The sequence below is a fragment of the Bidens hawaiensis genome, unplaced genomic scaffold (assembly GCF_021521415.1).
Source record: "Bidens hawaiensis isolate Kalapana, Puna unplaced genomic scaffold, B.hawaiensis_p1.1 tig00033935_1, whole genome shotgun sequence".
Taxonomy (NCBI): domain Eukaryota; kingdom Viridiplantae; phylum Streptophyta; class Magnoliopsida; order Asterales; family Asteraceae; genus Bidens; species Bidens hawaiensis.
Window position 1 is genome coordinate 201,518 of NW_027495858.1, and position 7,464 is coordinate 208,981.

General features: G+C 36.2%; 1 non-coding gene across 1 annotated transcript; it reads left to right on the forward strand.

Annotated features, from left to right (window-relative positions):
* Positions 1 to 634: 634 nt before the first annotated feature.
* Positions 635 to 715, forward strand: TRNAL-CAA (transfer RNA leucine (anticodon CAA)). The gene has a single exon. It is a non-coding gene; the product is annotated as a tRNA-Leu (tRNA).
* The last annotated feature ends 6,749 nt before the right edge of the window (positions 716 to 7,464 follow it).

A 7,464-nucleotide genomic window follows, 5' to 3' on the forward strand; every position in this document is an offset into this window, starting at 1 on the left:
AGTAGTAGGTGAGAGTGTTTAGGTCGGCTTGGGTAGTTGAGTTTTCTTAAGTTAAATCGATGGGGTTTGTTTGGTTTAGGTCTTTTGAGTGGGTTAAGCTTGGATGATTTGTGTGAGTAGTGGTTGGGCTATTAGGATGATGTTTGCTTATTTGAGTTCGGGTAAGTTGATGGGTTGGGTAAGTCGACCTTGACTAGTTTTGGGTTTAGATTCAGTTTATACATGTATTTAGTAAGGAGTGTTTGGGTTTCTATTTTGATATCAAACTCAATAGTTGGATGTGAACGGTGTGGCGATATGTTTAGGTGAATTGACATAGCATGGGTCGAACGATTTGAGTCATAGTTGGGTAAACTTTGGTTTGTATATGTTTCAAGTATTCGTGAGTGTGTTTGTCGGTATCCTTGAAGCATTAGGATGGTGAGTTTGATAGGTTTTCGTGGCGTAGAAGTGTCGATAGTTAGGGCCTTTTGTTGGGTTGATTTTTGTATATCTTGGACTTGCATGGGGTTTGGGTAGATGAGGGTATACTTTTGTATGTTTAGTTCGTTCATATTGAGGAGAGATTTGAGTGCGCGGGAAAACTTTTGAAGTGTAAGGATCATATTCATGGAATACGATTCACTTTCAAGATGCCTTGGTGGTGAAATGGTAGACACGCGAGACTCAAAATCTCGTGCTAAAGAGCGTGGAGGTTCGAGTCCTCTTCAAGGCATAATATTGAGAATGCTCATTCAATGAGCAATTCAATAAGAGAGCTCGGATAGCAATACCGATTCGATTCGAGCTCTCTTGGAATAAGTTCGACATGGAGTCAGAACTGCTAACTAGCATGAATGCGCTAACTATGAATATGATGCCTGAAGATGAAGACCTACTTTATATATAACCCTTCATTTCGAATTAGCAAAAGCAATGTCTCCTTGCATAATATGGATTCCAAACATTCATGATCTGGATTTGAATAAGTCAAATGCTATATGTTTAAATTTTCTTGTTCGAAGCTGGTGATCCAGCCCTTGCATTATGACTTGTTCTTTTCGTCGTTTTATAAAATATTGCTCCAACTCGTTGATTAATTTGTATGACCATCGAGGGAGTTTTTTTACCTATTTCGTTTATTCCAATATATTTTTTTTATTCGATTTAAGGCAGTAGTTTGAGATGGGATACGGGTGTTTGGAAACTTGTGGTTGCGTTTAGGGAAATTTTGACTAATAGTATGTATTAAATTGAAAATATCATAATTTATAAATTATGTTTGAAATGTCCATGAAAATTTTGATAATTAAAATTACATGTTAATATATATATATATATATATATGAATATATATTTTATAAAAAATGAATTTTTTTGAGATCCGAGCATGTGAATCATACAAATTTTTTTTATAAAGATTAAAATAAATTTATTTAATTATTGCATATGAGGAAGTTTAAAATTCGTAAATTGAATGTCAAAATTTGTTATGAGGTCTCAATATTTAATGGTGAGTGTCGTTTTAGAAATATAAAGTTGCGAGATGAAATCCCTTTTTTTAACCAAGTTCGTTATTTGATATCGTGTAACGAAGAATATCATGGTAAGTTAAAATGACCGGCATTGTAAATCAAGAAATCACAAGTAAACGATTTTTTTTTGTCTTTAAAATAAAATTTCTATGAAATTTTGCGTGAGGATTTCAAGAAAGTTACAAACTATAAGTTTGCGAATTTTCTTGAAAAAATCAAAGCGAAACTACCATAAGAAATTTAAAACGAGTTGTACCATAACATGCAAGTTTTATTGGTGAAGATTTATAATGAAGCAAAAATGCATAATGAAAGTTGTTGTAAAATAGATTTTAGGTAATGAGAATTCTACCGCGTGTATTATATAATGTAGTATAATAAAAAAAATGTCATGAGAAGTTTAAGTAATTTAAATTTTTGAAGTGATCGTACAAAATAAACAAAATAGTTATAAAAATAAAATTTTATAAAATTTTGTACAAGGACTTTAAAGACAATTTAAGGTTTATTCAATAAAAAATTTACTTGAAAACTTGAGGTGAAATTTATCATAAAACCTTCTTTATATGATGAAATTTATATGATAAGATTTTTGTTTTGTAAATAGTCTTAATGAAAATAAATGGCATATTAAAAATAATCATAAATAGATCAAACTATATATATACATATAGTTATTATTATTATATTTTTTTAACTTATATCGAAGAGATTTTTAATGAACGAAATTTGCAATAAAAATCCTTGTGAAATCAAAATGAGAAAATTAGTGTAAAACTTTACCATATAAAATCGAGATATAAAAAAATTATTAACATAAAAGAAAATTAGCTTTATAAATGAAGACTTGTGATAAAGATTTATAATAAAACAAAGGGAAAATGGTTTAAATTTTGAAACATAATAATAATGTTTTAAGATTTAAAGGTGGGAAAAATCGCGCATGAACCACCATGACTTGATATTTCGACACTGAAAACCTTTTTAAAAACTACTATGTTGGAGTCTAAATATGTGCACGTAATCACCACGACTTTTTCATGTTTTAGACTCAAATAACAATGATAACACAATAAATCGAGATACAATGTCATGCCAAAACACTAGTCCACGAAATCACCGTAGTCCTATTGTTTTAACACCGAAAATTAGGATGGCGAGTGGAACGCTCGCATTCGACTACTTAAAGTGGTCATCTCATATGAGACAATCTTTAAGGAGATTTGAAACAACGGGATCCAAGTTAAGCTTGTGACCCATAAAACACAATAAAAACTAATGTTTTTGCGTTTTAAGGTAAGGATACCTTGGAGTACTATGAAAGTGTGTGCATATTTATTGTTGGAACCCGGATAGATTATCAATCTAATAACAATTAACAGATCTCGGATCTGTGTTAAACCGATTGATACATTAACAATAGATCTAGCTCATAATTAACTTCGATTCAGTGTTATAGGTGTATATACTATCAGTATGTATATATTAGTATTCGTGTAATTTTAGGATGAAGATTGAGAGAGAATCGGGACAGTGTTTCGTTAATTAACTTCTCAAAAACTAAAATTAAGCGTGAACAGTGTTCACTATATATAGAAGATAGGTCTGGTTCGCTAACATCCCCTAGCGAACCAGACGCTACTTCGTTACATACATTAATGTGATGAAACACGCCCTAACGAATCAAGAGGGAATAAGCTTAAGTCTTAGTTCGCTAACATCCCCTAGCGAACTTGACCATACATCTAACGAACTAGATAATAATTAAACTAATTATTACATTAAATATAAAACAAAACCGTTAACGATAATTACAAAGACTCAAGACGCAAAACCGTGCACTAACAGACACCCCCTCGTCTTGAGCTATTTGTCTTTAAACTACTTGAAGCTCTTGGACTGCCAGTCTCTGCAACTATGAATTCCATTATCATGACAAACACGCACAACGCGTTCGAATTGCATAGCTAGGTCGTAGTCTTCATGGCGCTCGAACAAAATCTGTTTCCTGTGGTCCACGTCATTGTCTGTCTCTGATAAATTAACCAACCACATCGGGTCGATTATCTTGATGAGCTCAGTCTTCAGTCCTCTACCAAGAACAATTACGGCCTCGCCAGTACGATTGTCATAGTACCAGCGGTTGAACGAGAGATGCATCTGTTGAGGCATCGTCTTCACAGGAACCTGCTTCTTCGTCTTTGGTGGCTTCACCTTTAGGACAAGTTTCCTCCAGCCAGTCCTAGGGTAAATCTCATCAATACGCTTACGTCTCGGGACCTGGGGCTTGAAGAACTAGAAGCCATGATTGACCTCGAACAGTAAGTGTTGATGAAACCACTCAGCTGTTCGGTAACCTCCACGATTGATAAATGGACGTCTCGCGAGGGTACGAACATCCCACCGCGGTAAAGTAAGAACATCCATAATCGTTTTGTAGTACTGGATTCTCTTCTCCCATTTGACTATACATACTTTAAGCTCAGAATCATAAAGCCATGAGACAATATCACCATGTACCTTAGAAACAGTCTTAAAGGAGGTCACTTGATTTGCTCTGACCCAAGCTGCATCTGTGTCTTTTCATTCCTGATCTACATAACGATGTTCCTGAATAATCTTACCCGCAGCTTTAAATCTGAACCAGCTCAGAATCTCCTCAACGGACGGATCATAAGGCGAACCAGGATAAAAACTCTTTCCTTTGGACTTCTTATCAAGATGGTCTTCTGCTTCTTTAATTACTTCTTTATGAAATACCGGAGCACCTTGATCAACGTTCGTGTGTTGAAACAAGTCCGGATACTCCTCAGCAGTTACATCTTCCATCTCAACATCCTCATCTTCATAAAGAAAGTCCGTATTCATCTGAATTGACGGATCATCCGATATACCATCCTCATTCACCACTTTGACATCAGGCTCAGTCTCTAAAGCAGTCAACTGTTCGTCATTCAAGCCTAGCAGTATGGAAATCTGCTCTCGTGTCAGAGACCTCTCTACAAACTCTCCAACCTCTATCTCATCCCTGTTCACCACACTTTTAACCACCCCCGATCCATCCACAAATATCACAGTATTAGCCGCAATCATCTCAATTGGCTTAGCAGCAGTTGGATCTTGATATATAATAATCTGTTTGCTCGAGTCTTCACCACCACTAGTACCAGCACCGGAAGATGAGCCGTGCGATTGTTTAGGCTCACCTCCTGCACCAGACTCATCAGGATCTTGATCATCATCTTTGAGTTTCTTTAGGGCATCTTCTTTGCAAATCAACTGTAAGATCAACTCTTCTTGTTCTTTCATCTTCACCCCCTGAGACTCAACAATCGCCCGCAGCGCTTTAGTCTCCTTTTGACAAAATGAGATATAACTCATCATCCGTCATTGATTCTCCATAAGACGTTCTTGATTCTGACGGTCAGCTGCCATTTGGTTTTCATAAAGGTGGTGAAGATTCAACAGCATCTCAGTCTGACGGTTTGGTGGCATGTTGTATAGTGATGGATGAACAGGTTGAATAGGTCCTTGAGGCCTAGTGATTCTCAGAAAAGAAACATCACTGGTAGGAGGAGGAGGACGGGGAGGCCTCATGGATGGTGTTGAAGGGACAGTAGATAATGTAGCAGGAGGCCTTGGTATTTCAGATAACGCCATTTGAGGGATTAAACCAAGCCTTTCATGGGACACCAACGTCGTTGTCAATGTAAGCATCAGAGTGCTAGTAGTAGGCGGCACTACCGAGCGTTGAGGCGTTGATTGATGTGGTGGTGGAACACCAATAATTACCCCAGCCCCCGCTGAAACACGTCTCTTCTTCGATGGCTCACCAGTTGCCACCGCTTTCCCTTTCCTCTTCCGTTCTTGTTGAGCTGCAATGGTGGCAGCTAAAGCAGCATTTACTGCCTCTTGTTGTTCTTGAAAGGAAACATCAGCAGCTCCACCATCAGCATCATTTCCATCATCATCGTTCCCACCTTCTCCCCCTTCACGCTCAGAATCCGAGTCGTCGTGGATCCAACGTTCATTAGGAGGACATTCATAATTAGGATTAATTATATGACGAATCATTCGTTTATCCTTTGGCTTCTCCTTTCTATACACCAACATCCTATGTACTGTATCAGCTTTTATATGTTCCATAGGAAGCTCATCATTTACTTGAGTTTGATCAATGACTAAATTGGGAATCAAGTCTTGAATAATCAGTTGTAGAAAGAGAGGATACATTAAAAACTTCTTCTTTTGAAGTGTTTGCTGAACTTGCTCTTGCAGATGATCATAAACTAACTCAGAGTAGTTAAACTGCTTGTTGAGAATAAGAGCAACAAAAGCTGACTGTATACTACTTCTACATTCATCAAATCCACCCCGACGACCACTCATACAGTGAATTAAAACATGAAGAAGGTACTTGCATGGTGGGCACAAACCATTTTTGTTCAACATAGACTTATCAATATTACCACCATAACGTAGACGAGTAAACAGACCCTTGATCAACTGTTTGTCAAATTCACTCGGGTTATCATCATTGTCACCAAATTGAAGCACACGGCGAATCACTTCCACATCAATTGTAATAACAGTTCGATTAATCGTGGCTTTAATATGTTTCTCCGCCTCAACAACCTCAGCAGTATCCCAAAACTGCCGAATAATACTCAGATACACCTTAGATCAAGCAGTGATTGCATAACTTATCACTAAGCGTCTTAAGAATGCTAACATGTCTCCGAACACATCAACTTCAGCAATATCTTCATCAATATACGCACAAATGTTGTGTTTTGTGTCATATGGTAATAGAATAACATCATCCAGCTGAACTTGAGGTGGTTGCTCTTGTGGTGGTTGATCTTGTTGCCCTTGATCAGCAACTGGTGGATCTTGATTTATTTGATCAGCCATTTTAACTGTATAAGTGTAAACGAATATGAGAAATGTGAAGACGTAATATGCATTTAGCACCAATATATATCTAGTTATTTATAAATGGTGTATTCAATGTCATAAGATATATGAAATTAATTTATTTACACGGTTTGGACAGTTGAAATACTTTATTTAATTTAAATTGTAATTTTAAATTTAATTAAATAATTAAAAAAGAGAATGTCATTCGTGTAAGAATCACTCTGATTCGTTACCATTCAGTAACGAATCAAGCGATTCGCTATCAGGTAAATAAGTTAACGAAAGAGACAGCGAATCAACTATGCAAGTTTAACGAACTGAAGTCTAGTTCGTTACAAATTTGGCGAATCCAAATTTGATTCGTTAAGATCCTGATTCGCTGAGCTAGTTCGTATGTTTCTTTAACGAATTGGACACGAAACAGTTCCAATTCGCTAAAGATAACGAATGGTCAATAAAATTAGACTTGATCTTTGACTCTCATAGTCAAGGTCAAAATTAATACGAACACCGAAGGTCAACAACAGAAACCCAGCTACAATTAGCTTATGCTTATCGTCGAACAATCAAAATAGTAGGTCTATGTGACTCGGAATCGCAATATGAAGCTCACGGTGTTAAGATTGAGGCTTAACACCGTAACATAAACAAGAATAATCAGTACATTAAACAGAGTCTAAGCCGTCAAACATATAATCATTCAATCAACCTAGCAAACGATAATCGAACATTGATTAAAGTCTACCCAAGGTCTCGGAATCACATTCCGGTGACATTGAATCACACATAAGCAACTATAACATGATAAATCAAAAATAAATCAGGGTTTATGAACTCCGAAAACCCTTAGACCGCAAAAATCCATAAATAATCTATCAAATCTCAGTCATTTCTGACTAAAATCACATCGCTGTGATCATCTATACCTTAGAAATACAATGGTATCCTTGAAATTTCAAAATTTGAAGATCGAATTTCAGAGAAAAATTTGAATAAGGTGTCTTTAGGATGAAGGAAAAGATGAATAGTG